This window comes from Equus quagga, chromosome 2 (assembly GCF_021613505.1).
Source record: "Equus quagga isolate Etosha38 chromosome 2, UCLA_HA_Equagga_1.0, whole genome shotgun sequence".
NCBI lineage: Eukaryota > Metazoa > Chordata > Mammalia > Perissodactyla > Equidae > Equus > Equus quagga.
The window spans coordinates 134,055,678-134,074,496 of NC_060268.1; positions in this window are offsets into that span (position 1 = coordinate 134,055,678).

Below are 18,819 nucleotides of genomic sequence, written 5' to 3' on the forward strand. Positions count from 1 at the left end.
TCACGGTTCTGTGAATAAACCCTAGATGAATCATTTCGTAAGTTACCTGCCTCATTTTGTCGTTGAGTTCGTAGTCATATGGTTGATGGTATTATTGCTCACCAAATATTCCATTTTTCTTGTGGCACCTTTTCTGCGTGGCAGTTAGACATTTCCACCTTGTTATATGTACACGTGCCCGTATGATTTGCTTTAGCCAATGACATATGGGCCAAAGTGATGTATAACTCCTGGGCAAAAGCTGTAAGAACCAGCAATGTTTTTCTGCTGCCGCAGTAGCCAGCAATGTTCCAGCTTAAGTCCCAGAGCAAAGCCGACTTGGAGCAAAGCCACAACAGACTTGCAGTGGATATGTAGTGAATTCAAGAAATAAATCTTTATTGCTGTAAACCACTGAGAATTTTTGGCATGGTTTGTTATGGCAGTATAATCTAGCCCATCCTGGCTAATAAATTAGTAATGGTAATAACCCCAGCAATAAGACTATTGCCATTTTTTGAGCACATTCTAAGTGCTAAACCCTGTGCTAAGCATTTTACATGCTCGATCTCATTTAATTTGGTGACAACCTTGTGGGGTAGATGTGTTTCCTCCATTTACAAGTGAGGAAGTTGAAATTTAAACAGGTTGAAAATGTTTCTTGTGGTCACGTCACCATTGTGTGTGGGCAGGATTTGAACTGGCCTTCGCTCTTAACTGCTGCATATTACTGTCTGTCCCCATCCTGGTGACTTTGGTTAAGCTGTCATCCCACACTGGGCCAAGGCTTTAGATTCCCAGATCGCTCAGATGTGGATCCCTGTGGGGAACAAACCTACAAAAGCAACATGTGGGCTCCCATAATCTGGGGAACAAATTAAGAAAATGTAGCTAATCTCTTGCTTACAACTTATAAAAACCTATTATTTATCATACAAGAGTAGACAAGAGCCATACACATGATTTCTTGTTATAAACAATGCCCTATACCTATAAAAATAACCCAATAACTGTAATACACTACTGAGTTGATAGTGTGTTGGAGGTTATATAAAGAGCACAAATATTTATCACCAATAAAATACTACTGTACAAGCAAAATTGGGGTAATATTTAATATATAAATGTATTAGATATGTATGTTTATAAAAATTATATATACACATATATGTATACATACATATTTATGCATATATAAAATACACATGTATATATATTTGTTCACATATATACATATATATATATATAATCTGCTTTAGAAATAATAGGATATTCCATATTTGAACCACAATATAAATATGCCTTAAAGTCTAGTTATTGGATAGTTATAGGCCAAACATACTCTTGGTGCAAATATGCATCATTACACACAGTGAGGTTCACCAAACAACTGACAACAAACTAAACTAATAATGATATGATGAAAACTGCAGTAATTTGTAATTAAGAAACAAGAATAGCAGCAATTTAAAAACCACAACCAACCAACGCGAAACAACATTGATAATACACTGACAACAAAGGATCCTTCCCGAAACTTGTGGGAATTCCAGCTGTGTGTGAGTGAGCTTGTGTTGGAGCTTGCAACGTTGCCAAGCATTGTGTGGGAGCCAGAATTGTTAGCAGAGCAATGAATTAGCATCCTCAATCAGCTCATAATGTGCCAACTTGAATTTATGAAGACTAAAATTTAGTGACCCCTAATTGCCCAAGTAGTAGTAAGTAGTCCCTACATCTATGAATTAAATCAGGATCAGTCTTCATCCATTGAAATGGCAGCTGATCAATGGATCTCACTGGTCATAGGTTGAAAATCACTGTTCTAGAAGTCTGGTGAACCAGATTACCCAATTTTTTCTGCTTAGACCCCTATTTAGATAGATCTTCTGGCAAATACCTCCACAATTGAGAGGGCCCAGGCCCTGAGCATCTACTTTCTATACATTTTTAAAAGGTCTTTGGGGATCTATTGATCACCTCTGAGAATGCATTTGTTTTCCAGGCTCTTTAGCACTGAGAGAGAAGTGGCTTGTGTTGAGGTCTTGTGTGATTTGCCCTGACGCGATGGCTAGCATCGCATTTCCTGAGGCTGGGAGAATGCCAGCCTGTTCGTGGACCAAAAGAACAGTATGACCAAATTGTTTCATAGATACAGACCTGAGGGAGGAAAGGGAGCTTCAGACACTGGTGGAGAAATGTTCTTTGGATCCCTAGCTGGGGCAGCCTGGCTAGAAGACTTTGTGTGACTTTTCCCCAGGGCCCTTGTCTAGACCCTTTTCCAGGTAATTTTGCTGCCTTCCCTGTCCCCTCACCCCCTACTCTTGTACCCCCACTTCTCCATTGCCCCCAAGTAGAGGTGAAGGTTAATGAATGAGTTGGTACCTGTTCCAATGAATATCAAACATCTGAAGATGAGTTTTTTCGGGTTCAAGTTTGATTGTTCTCGGTTTAAAACATCCTGCTGGTACACTCGCCTGTATATTTCCTCAGCATATATATTACCACTTAGGCTACTCTTTGTTATGGGTTGAATTGTGTCCCCCCAAACAAATATGTTGAAGTCCTAACTCCCCAGGACCTCAGAATGTGGTCTTATTTGGAGATAGGGTCTTTACAAAGGTAATCAGGTTAAAATGAGGTCCCCAGGGTGGGCTCTAATCCACTACAACTGGTGTCCCTATACGAAAAGGAAACTTGGCCACAGAGACACACATGCACAGAGGGGAGACTACTGAAGACAGAGGGAGCAGGCCACCTACAAGTCAAGGAATGCCTGAGGCTGCCAGAAGCCAGGAGAGAGGGATGGAACAGATTCTCTCTTACAGCCCTAGGAAGGCGTTAACCCTGACAACACCTTGGTTTCCAGCTTTTAGCCTTCAGGACTGTGAGACAATAAATGTCTGTTGTTTAAGCCACCCAATTACAGCAGCCCCAGGAAACCAATACACCACAGAACTTTACTGATGGTATTAATTCGGTAAAATTTAATTCAATTTAACAAGTGCCTGTAAATGAATTCAGGCAGAGGTGGTGATATCTGATAATGCTTTAATGTATTTCTCCCTCCTCGAGCTCTCCACGTCTCCTCTTCCTCGCTGGAAGCTGCACTCCATTTATCCTGCCATCTTTTCACCATCCCTCAATGCCCTCAATGTCCTCGGTTCACTCTCCACCAGCTTAGACTCCTTGGGTCATCATTATAATCATTTTCTTGCATTTCATCAACTGCCTTACCCTCCCTTTCTTCATTATTCTCTTCTGGAAAACCTCAACTTTGATTAAATTCCACTTTCTGCCTGTACCCATACAGTTAAATGTGGCTAGAGAAAACCCACATGATGAACAATAGCACCTTAATTAATAGCCTCTATCCTGAACTACCTGGTCTGGTCACTCCCTCCCTTTACAAAGAGTTATTTTACTTGTCTCTCCTCAGAATTCTCCTCTCCTCTCAGCTAATGTTTCGCAGAGAAGCAATCAAAAGGAGACACCCTACACTCTCCAATTTCCACACCTATCTGAACCTGTGCTCTTGTCCTCACTGGCCTCCTTTCACTGTGGATGGGTTGTCCATGCACCTGTCCAAGGCCAGCCCCTCCTCCTGAGTGTCAGACCTCAGCTATCTCCCTCCTCAAGAGCTGACTCCTGCCATTGCCTCCTTCTCTCCTGCGCCATCACTGTTCCCTGTTTACTCACCTACCCGATGTTTCCCATCAGCATACAAGCATGCTGTGAGTTTTCACATTTTAAAGAAAGAACCTCGCCTAACACACACTTCTTCCTGCTGCCACTCCATTTCTCAGATCTTCTTTATAGAAAAACTATCTGAACAAATAAATTGTCTTTATGTTTTTCTTCAATTTCTCTCCTTTCATTCTCTCTTGAAGTCACTCCAATCAGTCTTTTGCCCCCAGTACTCCATCCAGACTAATCCTGTGAAGGTCACACCAAATTATCTCCGACTGTTAGTCCATTGGTCAGCTCTCAGTCCTCATCTTACTTGACATATCAGCAGTACTTGACACAGTCATTACTTCCTCCTGATTGAAATATTTTCTTTCTTTGGCTTCAAGGCTTCTTATTTACCTGCTTTTCCTCTTATCTCAACAGCCACTCCTCCATACCCTTTGATGCTTTCTTCTCATTTCCCGTAATGGAAATGTTGACATGTCCCAGGGCTCAGTCCTTAGGATTCTTATCTTCTGTGTCTACACCCATTCTCTGAGTGATACCATTCTATCTCATGGATCAAAATATCTAAATGTTGATGATCCCTATTTTATTTTCGTTTTCATCTCCCCCCTGAGTGCTGGATTGAGGTGCCCACTTGACACTTCCCATTCAATGTCTAATCGGATCTCAAGGGTAACACAGCCAAAACTGAACTCCAGGTCTCATGTTCTCCTAAGAATTTTTTCTTCCAGCAAAAGCCCCTTCCTGGTACTTGGCAACTCCCCCTGTCAGTTGCTCAGACCCCAAAACTGACATTCACCGATAACATATTTCATGCTTAATCCACCAGAGATGGAGGATATTGACCTATTCTTTGAAAGGTATAGAATACTCAATGATTTCTCCCACCTTTAACACTCGCTCTTTGGTCCAAGCCTCTGTCATCGCATACCTGGGTTGGCAACAGCCTCCTAATTGGTTTCCATGCTTCTGCCCTTGACACTGTAGTTTTACCCCAGCCGTCCTGATGATAGACTGATATTATTTTTTATAACAGCTTAATTGAGATATTATTCACTCATTTAAAGTGTACAATTTTATGGTTTTTAGTATATTTAAAGCTTTGTGCAACTGTCAGCACAATAAATTTTAGAACGTTTTCATTGGCCCCCAAAAGAAACCCCATGCCCGTTGGAAGTCACTTCTTATTTCAATCTAACCTCCCTGCCCACGCCTCATCCCTAGGCAACTACTAATCTCGTTTCTGTTTCTACAGATTTGCCTGTTTTGGATGTTTCACATAAACAAAATAGTGCAATATGTGATTCTTTGTGACTGGCTTCTTTCATTTAGCATAATGTGTTCAAGGTTCATCCATGTTATAGCATGTATCAGTACTTTTTTCTTTTTATTACTAAATAATATCCTATTATATGGATATATTACATTTTAGTCATCTATTCATCAGTTAATGGACATTTGTGTGGTTCCAACTTTTGACTGTTAGGAATAACGCTTCTATGACCATTCGTGTACAAGTTTTTGCACGGACATATGTTTTCATTTCTCTTGGGTACGTAAGTAGGAGTGGAATTGCTGAGTAATATGGTAACTCTATGTTTAACCTTTTGAGGAGCTGCCAGATTGTTTTCCAGAGCAACTGCATCATTTTACATTCCTAGGGGCATGTGTGAGGGTCTCAATTTTTCCACATCCTTGCCTGCACTTGCTATTATCTGACTTTTTGTTTATAGCCGTCCTAGTGAGTGTGAAGTGATCTCTCATTATATAGACTATTTCTTTAAAAATGTAAGTCAAATCACATCACCCCCCTTTTCTAAGTGCTCCAATGGCTCATCACTTGTAGGAAAATCCTAAGTCCTCACAACGACTTTAAGGCCCTATATGATTTGCTCCCCACCCTTCCCAGCCTATCTTTCTTACCTGCCACTTTCCCTTTTGCTCATTCTGCTCAGTTTGATCACATTGCCTTTGCAGTTACTGTTTTTTCTGCCTAGAATATGTTTTCTCCAGATATCTGCCTGGTTTCTCCCTCACCACCTTTGGGTGCCTGTTCAATTGTCACCTTGTCAGTTAGGTCCTCCCTGAGCACCCCTTAACTCCTAGCCTTCCTTGGCACCTTTCCTTTAGATACCAAAGCCAGCAAATAGAAGTATTTTGGGCCCAGGAGACCTTTCAATAGGTACCCCAAGCCACAAGAATTCGGCAGCCTACACCTCCTTCTGATAAGGTCTATACTGCCTGTGGCCCTGACAGAACTTGGTATTTAATCTTTTTTAAAACGTATTTTTTTTTGCTCTGGGTGGAAATGGCTATTGGGTAGACCGTTAACAGGTAAGCTCTAATATTGCCAGGGGAGAGTTAGTGTTGGAAATTTGGCTCCATCTGTTCCCTAGGCCCCCAAAAGATGGTGCCTTGTTACTATCTGGAATAACAAAAGATGATGGGCATGTGCATGCATATGTGTGTGTGGGGTGCCTGTAAGGCAAGGGTTTCAGTTCTTGCCTTGTCACTAAGTTGCTGTGTGACTCTAAGTAAATCACTTAATCTTCCTAGGAATATTTGCCCTATTTGTAAAACAAGGGGGTTGGACTACACGATCTTTGAAGTCCCCTCTAGCCCTGACATTCTATATTCTGTCATACTTTTCACCTAATGAGATATTAACTCTGGCTTGATGTTAGGCCTTGGGGTCCTGGGAACTGGCAGCTATCAGCAAAAGATCTCCAAATGCAATTTGAACCCAGCGGAGCTTAATGTATTTTTGTATCTGGGCTTCAGGAGATCAAGCTTGGAGTTGGCAATATGGGAAATTCAGTTACTATTTTTGACAAGCAGTTGGATTTATTGAATGATACATTGCATCTGGCAGCATTACTGACGAATCGGGGAACAAGGACAGAGTTAAGAATTTCAAAACAGTTGAAGGGCCTTAAAAGATCATCCCTAATGAGGACAGTAGATTCTTTTAACAACCCCAGAGTTTGTCTTGCAAAACCCTCATTAGGTAGAATGAGCTACTTAAAGACAGAGAGGGAAGTGGTCTGAGGGGAGAAGGGTTAGGAGCGGAGAGCTTTGGGACTGCGGCTCCAATAGGCTAGGCAGGAGGACTGTTACTCTTGCTCTTAATAGATCAGTAGATTTCTTATCAGCGTGTGTTTGTTGGGAGGGGAGGAAAGTGTTGTTCACTAAATTGTGAGGAAATTGTCGGGGTGGTTAGTCTTTATGTTGCTTGTGGAAATAAGATTTCATTCCTGTAAAACAAAAGGCCTGTTAAGGACAAGTAAAGATCAGAGCTAATTTGCACTAATGTGATGACACATTCTAAAATTGGCTTTCTCTGTGATAGCCTCACCCTGTGTGATTGGTTGACATGCCCTAGGGCCACCTCTACCAAGGAACTCCTCAGTGGGTCAGGTTAGGGATATGTGGGTTGGAGCCCAAGCTTATGGATGGGACCCCTGGCCCTAGTCTACCAAGAGACAGAGAGAATGAAGGGCACTGGAGAAAGTGGAGACACAGTCTGGAACGTCATCCTCAGCAGCTGAGTGTCCCCATAGTCCTGCTGATGCCATGTGCTCCTAGGACATCTACACCTAAGAGTCACTGGGGCTACCTTGGCTTGTGATTCTCCATACATGACTTTGAGCATGCAATCATAGCCTGTGGATGCAAGAAGGGACGTTAAGTCTAGAGGTGGTCTGTAGGTTTCAGGTTGAGCATCAACGTTGATTAATTAGTGGTGATTTCCTGAAGCACCTTGTTGAGAAGGATTCTCAGTTTCTTATCCAGGCTCAGGAGAGAAGAGTACCTTCAAGGATTCGTAATCTCCCAGGAGTGAGAAGGGTGAACAAGTATGTGCAAGCTACATATTTGCCTAATTTTAGAGAGAAAGTTGAGGCTACAAAGGGGAAGTCACCTGCCCAAGGTCACATAGTTAGCTACACAGCTGGAAATAGACCCAGATCACCTTTCTCTGATGCCCAAAGTAATGACATCTTCCATGCTGGAAGCTACTTTCATAAAGGCCTCTGTTTCATAAGGACATTCACAAAGTGTGCAGGAAAACATGAAGCTGGGAATGACTGGGGTGTGACAAAATACACAAACACTTCAGCAGGGCCCGAAAGAGCACACGTCTGCTTTCGTTGTCTCTAAATCTGCAATACTATGAGGCAATGGAAGCACTGTTTTTTGAGCAATGAACCTTTTTAAAGGCAAGTTCATTATTTTATAGAGACACATCAAATATTTACATTTCTTTCAAATATTTTACCCTCACAACTTACGATCTCGGGGCTTTATCCTTTGGAATTCTCAGTATCTGCTTTTCTCCTAAAGGTGAAGTTGCCAACTCAGCCTTGTTGAAGGTTTTCATTTTATTATGAGGGTTTATCTCTACGGGGCTCTCTAGTGGTTGTTGATCTGCTGGTTTGTACCCCCAGCTGTTGGGATTATAGGCTGCTCTTCGGGAATTGCCTTTGGTGGAAGGAGCTGCCTTGCCGATGGTATGTCCCTTCTCTGGGAGCAGTCTGCACTCAGGGACTGTCTGTGCATGGGTTCAAAAGCAACTCTGAAGGGCCATGCCAACTCCAGTTCTCCCCATGGGACCAGCTGAAGCCTCTGTTGCAAGTGCATCAGTTGAACTTCTCCCTATGCTCAGTCCTGCTTGCCTTACCTTCTTGGAGGCATTATTCCTGAGAGCAAACCCCAATAAACATCCTGTATGCAAATCTCTGTCTCAGAGTCTATGTTACAGGGATTTTGAGGGTGCTATGTTACTCTGGGTTTTGAGGGTGCTGAACCACAGGATGGAATATAAAGCTGGATAATGGAGAGTTTACCAAAATGAGAACATTCTCTCTGGACACAGTATTTAACATGCTGGCAAGGACTCCCGGGGACAGCGCTAGGATGGCTTTTGGAACCTTGGAGAATGCAATGGCCCAGACCAAATGAAGTGAAAATATCAGAACTGCCCAGGCAGGTGGTAGAGGAAGTGATCAAAAGGCTCAGAGGAGTGGGTCTGTTAGAAAGGATCTACTACATAAGGCCAGAAAACCCCTGAGCTGACTATTTTCCATGGAAGGGTCAAGTGAACACCTTTCTACCCAAGCAATAAGGAATGCGCTAGTGGGGTAAGCACTGCTATTGCTGAGAAGTTCAGTGTTGTCAGTCCCTTGCAGCTCGGACTGACAGTAAGAGATGCTGTTACAGAGCTGGGCTCCCTAGAAGTAACAGGGATGGTAGGATCCTCAAATAATAGAAGCCACATGGTGACACTTAACACCAGGAGCAAGGCAGGCGCAGTTACTCTAATGAGTAGCAAGATCAGAGTGGCCATGGCGGGGCCTGACTTGCAGAGAGCTTTGGGGACATTTAATATAATATGGTGTTCTATAGGGACAAGACAGGCAGGAAGACAGCAAGGGTATTACTTAATTTATACAATTAAAAGGAGTAAAGGATAGATGGTCAGGAAGCTGAAGGCAGGCACCATATTTAAAAATAGGTCATGATTCTTTACCCATTTTCTGAACTTGAGCTAGTTCTTGGACCTGAAGCCCATTGACTAAAGGAGAGGTCTGGTCTCCTTGAGGAAGAAACCTATGACATCATAGCAAGTGTATGCAGTATTAATTCCCCCAGTTCTTTGGGGTACACTGAAGTGAGAGGATTGCCCATTTTGAGCAATGTTGGACACAGGGTTGGAATTGACGTTGAAACCCAAGGACGTAAAACATCATCTTGGTCTTCTTATTAGTGTGAAAGAATTTAGGGGGCAGGTAATAAATGGAATCTTATCTCTGTCTGGCCCATAGTGGGTCCACTAGTTCCACCCAGCGGTCATTTCCTTGGACCTCAAATATATAATTGGAATAGATATCCTTGGTGGTACACAGAACCATCACATTGGTTTCTTGGTCTATGAGGGAAAAGTTATCTTAGAGTGGAAGTTCAATGGAAGCCTCTGGAACTGCCTCTGTGTTCACCTACAAAATAGTAAATTCAAACCAATATTGCATGCTGGAGGAATGGCAGGGATTGGTGCTACCCTTAAATATGTAAGGGATGCAGGACTGATGGTCCCCATCATATCCCCACCTAATTTATCAGTCCGACTCCTACAAAAATTAGATGGACTCTGGCAGTTGATAGTGGACTACCATAATCTCAAGCAAGTAGTAGTCCCTATTGCAGTTGCAATGCTGGATATGATATGATAAGTCTGTGCAGTGTTAAAACACTCCAAGGGAGTTTATGGCAAGCCCCAATAAGAGGGTCACAATGTAGACCCCTAGAGCTCTAGAGCAAGGTCATTCCATCCACAGTAGAGAACTATACAGCATTCAAAAAGTGGCTCCTACCATGCTGCTTGTCCTTGGGAGGACAGAACATCTGACCTTGTAATATCAAGTGGCCTTGTGGCCAGAGTTGCCCATCATGAGATGGGTTTCTTTCAGATTTGCCAAGGTTGGGTGGACTCACCAGCAATCCATCATCATCATCATCTTCATCATCATCATCATCATCACCCGGTGTCAGGCATGAGCAGGGTCAGAAGGCACCAGTAACCTGCACAAGTGAGTGGCCAGACCCCCGTGCCATCCTTCCTTTTGCCCCAGTCGCTCTCCCTTGGCAGACACCTATGGTTATGTGAAGGGTTCCTTACGACCAGCTGTCAGAGGAGGAAAGAGCAGAGCTTGGTTAACAGTGGGTCTGCTCAATATGTGGGTGGAAGCCAAGAAAGGACTCCTGCTGCACTGCAGTCCTGCTCAGTGAAAGACAGCAGTCAGGGGAGGTGCTCTCAATGGACGGAGCATCAGGGGGTACTCTGGGGCCACCACTTTGTGTGAAAGTATAAGTGGCCCAAGGTAACAACATGCGTGGAAAGAATATACACAGACTCAGAATCAGTGGCAAATGGTTGGGTTGATTGGACAGGAACCTGGAACGAGTAAGATTAGAAGAACAGAGGATGAGATCTGGGAAAGAGACATGTGGATGCACTTATGGAAGTGAGCATGAAGTATTAAGATCTTTGTATGGCATATTAGCCCCCACCTGAGATCGCCCACACCCAAATCAGCACTAGCATCCAAATATCTTCTTCCTGCAGAATCTTGGGCTTTGGCCAATGGATTGGCTGGCTTATCATTTGGGTTTCAGCTTCTTTGCTTTAGAACTTCCTCGACAACCTTAACTAAGGGCTTTCCCCCTCTATAATATCATCTTCTTTTTATTTTCTTCATCGTTCTTAAATAAATCTATTTATTGTATGTGATCTGTGTCTTTGATTAGTCTCTAACTGATGGAGAAGGGACATCTTTGTCTTATTCACCACTTTATCCCCTATGCTGAGAACAATTCTTGACACAGAGTATGCCCTCAACATGTATTTGTTGAATGAAAGAATAGGGCTTAGCAAGGTTAAGTAACTTGCCCATTGCCACATGGCTAATGAGTGCTACAGCTGGGGTTTGAACCCAGACTCTAGAGTGCTGGCTTTGTGACTTTGGCCTAGATACTTAATATCTGTTTTTATACCTTAGTTTCTTCATCTGTATATAGGGATAGTAATAGTATCTATCCCTGAGTTATTGTGAGGATAAAAGGAGTTAGCATATACAAGCATTTAGAAAAGAGCCTGATACATTTTTGGCATGGTACAAGTGCTCACAACTATTAAGTAGTGGAATGGGATTTAAACTTGGGTCTGATGGGTATTTGGTTTTGATGGAGAGTCTAAGTGGCATTTTTGAGGGCACTGGGAACTTTCGGGGAGGGGACAGGGACGATAAAAGGAAAGGGTGGGTATTTGATGTAAAGCTACCTTCATAACCTCACCAGTCCTTGCGCATCAAGTGCCTAATGGATACAAAGCACAGTGGTGGGCACTATGGGAAACTCAAAGGAAACTACAATATGGTGTCTGTCCTCAGCTGGTCTTGCCTTAGGACACAATGTTTTAAATGCTTACAGCCACATCATTGAGGCTCAGTGCTGAACCAGGAAGTGCCCTCCTCCAGGGCTGAGGGTAGCCAGGGCCCTGTGGCACCTGCTGCCATTTCACACTCTTTACATACTCTGCCAATCCAGATGCGTGGAAACATCTATAGAAATCTCGGGACGTCTTTCTCGGATATTGACTGCAACTTCATTTTGACTTAAGTCACTGAATTTGTCCTCCTTGCTTGAGAAGTAACTCCCCCATGGCCTTTGACCTGACTCACTTTGGGCTTGACTTCTGGACTTCTGACTGCCAAGGACCTCGAGCACTGGCTTGGGTGGAATTTATGGGCCAGGAATGCTTGAGTTTATATCACTGGCTGTTGGAAGCACATGGCCACATTTTTGTTCCTGACACTGAAAACTTTGCCCAAACTACTCTGGGGTGAATTGTATTGAACTTTGCCTGGTTATTGTGCCAGTGTTGTTTGCTGAATGCTCTAGTGAGAGCTGAGCTTATACTGATCACATGATGTAACTGTAAATTTTAGTGTTTGGTTTGAAATCCAAGAATCAAGGTAGACGACAAGGCCCATTATACCTTATTTTGTAGGTTCATTCATTGCTCCAGCCACATTACATTCTGCATTTCTGCCAGAGCGGGATGATTTCACATAGGATGCTAGGAGAGTCATTACTTTGCTAACATTAGGAATTTGGTTTCTTCTAACGTGGATGTGTATGAAATATTCTTATCCAGCAGCTCATTTTGCTCTTCCTCTTCCCCTGGCAATGAATTACCAGCTTCTCCTTTGCTCTTGGTCTCAGAAAAGGTTATATGTTGTTTTAATCACATGTGTAATATAACACCTATTAGTACTAATGGGATGTATTCTTTCATTGGGACATAATTGCCAATAGTATGCAAATCAGCTCACTTGTTCTTTCTCCAATGTTTGCTGAAGGCTCTGTTCATGGGCAACACATGGTCACCTCCTCACTCTGCTCTGAAAATTTTCCATTACACGTCTTAATCATGAATTTTTTTCTTTTTTTGCCCTCTGCTTAAGAAGTGAATTAGGGCAGTAAAAATTGAGATGACAACCATTTTTAGATTGAAAAGAACCTCTTCTCCTTGATGCCAGAACCCACTGTTGCATTTTTATATTTTTCTTCTTTTTACGTCACCAATTAGCGGCTCAGTGATTTTTACGTCTGGCATGCTTGTGGTGTGAACCATAAAAATTCTAGTTTCAAAGATGCTTTTGCTCTGTTCTGTGGAAAAAATCCCCTTTATCGAAAAATTTCTCAGGCACAAGGGATCATACTTTAAGGTGCATCACAAACAGCATTTGTCCAGACAGTCAAAATAATTTTAGAAAATGCGTGGGTCTGATAAAAGTTAATCTGACGAGTACCCAGAAAGAAGAACGTAATATTGGAAGAGCATCTACTATGTGTCAGGCACCAAATTTGCCTTATATCATTTTTTTTTCTTTTTTTTTTTTAAAGATTTTATTTTTTCCTTTTTCTTCCTAAAGCCCCCCAGTACATAGTTGTATATTCTTGGTTGTGGGTCCTTCTAGTTGTGGTATGTGGGACGCTGCCTCAGCGTGGTTTGATGAGCAGTGCCATGTCCGTGCCCAGGATTCGAACCAACGAAACACTGGGCCACCTGCAGCGGAGCGCGCGAACTTAACCACTCGGCCACGGGGCCAGCCCCTCATTTTGTTTTCTTAATTGACAAGGCAACTAAAGTAACTTGCCTGAGTTCATCTGTTTATTTGACCATTCATTCTTTTACCAAAAAATTATTTGATGAGCAGTAGTTTGTTCCAGGCATTGTAGGAGGCACTGGGGAGCACACTGAATGTGGTACGCTTGATCCCTCCCTGATGGGGCTTGCCATCTAATTGGGAGGACAGATAAAATATAACTAAACAAAGAAATAAATCAACAAAAACAATGGCAGAAAGCGCTCCAAAGGCAATAAATAGGGAGTTTAGATAGAGTATAATTGGGGGTGCAGGGTGGGAGGGACTTCTCAAACTTGCATATCACAATGCAAGTAGGGACTGGAGCCTTGATTCAAGCTCAAGTTAGTCTGGCGCCAAAGCTGTTCCTTCCATTACACTCACGTCAAATGGGCAATTCCATTCTGAGTCTTGATCATGATCATGGTGGCTAGCATTTCCTGAGTCCCTACTTAGTGACAGGCCCTATTCAGTTTTATGTGTTTCTTCAGCTACCTTATGAAGTATGAATTATTTTTTCCCCATTTTGCAGATGAGAAACCTGATCCTTAAGAGAAGTTTCAGCTTGCCCAAGGTGACACAGTACCATTTTCTCTTTGGCCCCAATGCTCATGTTTCTAGCAGCTAGATTTTATAGCCAACCTTTCTTCCCAGAGGTGAAGGGGTTGCGTTCTCCTTGGGATCAGAGGCCTAGGCAATGTGGACTGGCTCATGGGACATTTGGTCTCTCTCTCTCTGAAAAAAAAAAGCAAGATCCATGCCTGAACACTGGCAGTCAAGAGGAGCATAGATTTTGAAGCGAGCTTTACTTCTTTAAAAGCATCGTATATATTTTTCAGATTAAAAAAGTCTTATGTGCTCATTATAGGTGATTTGGGGAAAAAAAGGATAGAGAAGTGTAAAGACAAGAATAAAAATCACTTACAGTTCCATCACCCAGAAAGGGCAGTATTTTTTCAGTGTATAATAACACAGATGACAGACAGTTATATAGATAGCACTTATGACGTACAAGGTGTAATTCCACACGCCTTAAATATATTACCTAATCAATACAGTGACCCTACATGGAAGGTGCTATTAACATCCCAGTGTTATAGATAGGAAAGCGAGGTAAAGAATGGTTAGGTAACATTCCCAAGACCACAGGATCAAAGCTAGCCAGGCAGCCTGGTTCTGGAGTCCAGGCTACTCATCCCACCTCTGTATAAAAAGAGAGAGATATATTTTTTTATAAACCCAGGATCTTGTTTTGCATACAAATTTAGATTCTGCTTTTTAAGTTCACATTATTTCATGGGCATTTTTCCATGTCCTTATACGTTCTTCAAAATATTTTTAATGGCCGTATGGATATATTTTATATAACCACCTCCTACTGTTACACTCTTAGGTTGTTTCTACTTTTTTTTGGTAATTACAAAAAAATGATGCAATGAACATCCATGTACACCAATCTTTGACCAGCTTTTTGATTATTTCCTCAGGACAGATTCCTGGAAGAGGATGACTCGGTCAGAATTTTTGGCATTTCTTCAAACCTGTGGTGGAAAAAAAGTGTTAAGATGTGTGGCACAGATTTAAATCACATAAAAACTTAGGAAAGTTAAAGATCTGTGTGGGCTGAGTGAAAAAACAATCAGCGGAGGCTTCCTTAAGGAGGTGAGTGGAGTATGAGCCGGCTGTGAACAATGAGAGGCAGGAGTCCGACAAGGGGAGAGGTTCTCTAAGGCTCTGGGCATCCATCTTTCATAAGTCAGTTGACTTGGGCAGGGGGTTGGTGAGAGAAGGCTTCTTGGAGCGGTGTCTTCAAGGCTGAAAAGGGATTTCTAAGGCAGTCAAGGGATACGAGGAGAAGAGGTAAGTGGGTCTTTTAGGCAGTGGGAGCAACGTAGGCAGGCCCAGAGGTGTGAGAGAACGTGAAGGAAAGATTTGGGAGAGGAGCAGAGAAGAGGTAGGCAGGGGCTAGACCATGAAAAGGCCTGTATGTCACATTCAGAAAGACGGATTTTCTTATGTAGGCCATGGAGAGTTGCTGAAGAGTTTGAGCTTAAAAAGTGATCTGGTCATATTTGCATTTTTGATAGCACTGCCATGCCAGGGAGTAGATGGGACAGAAGCAGGTGAGGCAGAGGAAGATTCTCCTGGGAGGCTGTTTTGGGGACTCACAGGAATAACCCTGGTATAGTCCTGTTCCCCATAGCTTTGCCTACGGCGGGACCCATGGCCCTCTTCATCATTCCTTATGCCTCGCCAAGAGTAAGACAGACTCAATATTTATAAAACACTGACATGGAAATGAAAAAGCTGCAGAAACAAAGAGCACAAACACTTCCTCTACATTTTGAGAGTTAACATCCACGAGAAATATGCCTGTATGTTGGAGCAGAAAATAATGAGGCAATATACTTCCTTAAACAGATTCAGTTCATCATCGCTGGGGCCCAGGAGAAGGGGAGGATGGTTGGAGGGACAACTTCCATTGTTGGTGGTGCTGGCTGCTCCTTTCCAAGCAGACAGGTCACTCAGTGCTTTCTTGCAGGCAATTATTTTCGGGATGACTGGAGATTTCGATCAACCAATCAAGCTTTTATAGAAGCCACTTTCCTTGATTATGTCCCTGATCTTTAACTCGGGAAGAGATTTTCCTCAGTATGGCTTGACAGCCTCAAGTTTGCAATTAATTTCTCCCTCCCCACCTCCTGCATCTTGCTTTTGCTTTCAGTTGGGAAGCAGTAGTGTTCATAGGCTCACGAGAACTTCCTGTGTAGGGTGTGTGTGCGTGTGTCTGTTTTAAAGGCATCTGAAGCCTCATTCTGGCCTTCTCTCAATGAGGAATGTACCATGAAAGAGCAGAAAGACTTGTGAGCAGGAAGCTGAGTGAATAAGGAGAGTTGAGGAGATAGACCAAGGGTGTAGAGGACTCTGACCCCTGGGGTGGCTGGATCCAGGGCCAGCCCCAGGAGGATGTGGAATGAGGCAGGATCAGTGTTTTCAAATGCAGGAGGCATATCCTTGCTTCAAAATACACTGATGAATATTTTAAATTTTAATGGATACACATCTATTTCAGTGTGATTTATTCCATGGAAATGATTGCTTTTCTTTTAAAATAAAGTTATTTGCATAGTATATAAGTGTCTTAAATAAAAATGTTAGGTAAATATTAGTTCAGATGTTATGTGGAAGGTGGCGAGTTTCTTGAAGCCAATACCTGAATGTTTTAAGATTAAGAGACACTGGAATGAACTTTGGAACCAGAGAGACGTGGATAAAATTCAAGCTCTGCCTCTTACTAAATGTGTGTCCATGGGAAAATTACTGAATATCTTTGCGCCGTACTTTTTCCATCTGTAAAATGGGCATGTAAAATCTACCTTTTGGCGTTGTTGTGGGGTTTAGAGATCGATTTGTTCATTCATGTATTCATTCAATCATTAAACATTTGTGGAGTGTCTGCTATGGGCAACTCACTGCCTGGGGACAGGGAATACCACAGTGAATCAAACAAACTCTCCGTCCTCTTGGAGCTCCCATTCTAATGGGAGGCAGGGACAGACAATAAATGTGTAGATAGATAGGTAAGAAACTGTCAAATTCTAAGAAAAACACAGCAGAGTAAGGGAGAGGTTAAAGGAAAGCCTCTGAGACAGGGATGTGTTAGGTGTGTTTGAGGAAATCCTGTGGGGTCACAGTGCGGTGGAAGTGATGGAGAGAGAGGGAGAAAGGAGGAAACGAGGTGGAACAGGCAGTCAGATGCCAGGGTAGAGAGTGTCTGGTAGGGCAGAGGAGGGACCTTGGGTTTTATCTTAATGGTGATGGGAAGAGGAGTGATCAATACACTGTATCTATTCATAATGACAAATTCAATTAATATTTGAATAGCTGTTTACCTGGTGCCCAAGATGCAGAGCGCTGCATTAGGTTCCCAGGTTTTGGGAATACCGACATGAGCTGGGCAGAGGAACTCAAATTCTTGTTGGAGAAACAGTAGTCTAATCCATTGCTATCTGACGTTCATCAAATACTTGCTGTGTGCCAGGCATAGTTCCGAGGGTTTTCCTGTAATGCAGTAGCTCACGTAGTCCTTAGGAAACAAAAGATTATAGTCCGTTATCACCCCATTTTGCAAATGAGAAAGCTGGGGCACAGAGAGGCTAACTACGTAAATATTGCCTCTCACCTTTCAAAGAAAGGAGAGCGAAATCAATGTGCTCCCTTTGAGGTTCAAAGAACAGAGGGAGTGCAGAGCAAACGGTACCCTGAGGGAGAACGCAGCCTAGGGATTGCAGGTGCTCTGGAGTGAGGCTGCCACCCACTCTCTGTGATGGCGGCCACATTGCCTCTTCTCTCTGTGCTTCTGTCTCCTCTTCCATGAAATGGGATCAGTAGGGGTATCCAGCCCATAGGATAGTCAGGAGGATGAAATGAGACAGTGCCTGGGAAATGCTTTTGCATAAAGCCTGGCAAATGACGAGTGCCTCTCAAGTCGTAGCAATACACCCACAAGGGATTAGGGAAACGCTTCATGAACTGGCCGCCCTTGGGCCTGGGCCTTGAGGGATGAGTGACCAGAAGCAAATGTAGATAAGTTCATTTTAGGTTGACAGAGAAATTAATGTGAAATTAATGGAGTGTTGAATGTTCACGGTATGGTTGGGTGGTGGGTGAGGATGTAATAGACAATTCTTTAAATCTATCAATCTGACATTGAGGAGACCTTGACTGCCATCCTAACTGCAGTGAACTTGTTTTACAGGCCCCAGGGAAGCTTTGATCCTTTGAGCATCGGGCATCCCGTGATTTGACCTGCACTTTCGTAGACATGCCCAGCAGGAGCATGAGAAGATTGCAGTGGTGCAGGTGATAAATGCTGACAGTCTGACTCTGCACAGGAAGGGGTGGAGAGGGGAGGTGAGGGGTAGAGACACTGCAGAGGTGGAATCTACAGGTGGAGCCTGGTTTACCAGCTCCTTGGAGCTCCACACACACACAAAGGAAGAGAAATGGGATTTGCCCCATCCCAGCCTCTTTCTGTGTCCCCCAGGCATGAGTCTCCTGATAGTTCCTTAGTTTTCCCATCTGTCAAGTGGGAAAAATAAAACCAGAATCTCATGGCTCCCAGTGGGGTATAGTGCTATGTTGTGTTATCATGGAGAATCCTGTGGAAATGCAGGCTGGTTTCATTCCTCCTGCTAATAAAGAACTGTCATCCTACCAGAATACAGTACCAAGAACTTGCATTTTCTAAGTATCGGAAAGCAATAGTTTGGGTTTGAGCTGTTCACTCACTTATGATCTGAGATAATTCTAAAAAGATTTCGCAGCTTAGTCTAATTGGGTAATTGGGATGTTTCCAGATGAAATTCGACTTGTATTTTTAAAAAACGCTTTGAAGAACTGGTTGCCATGGTGCTGTTCTGCTGACAAGATCCTTCACGGG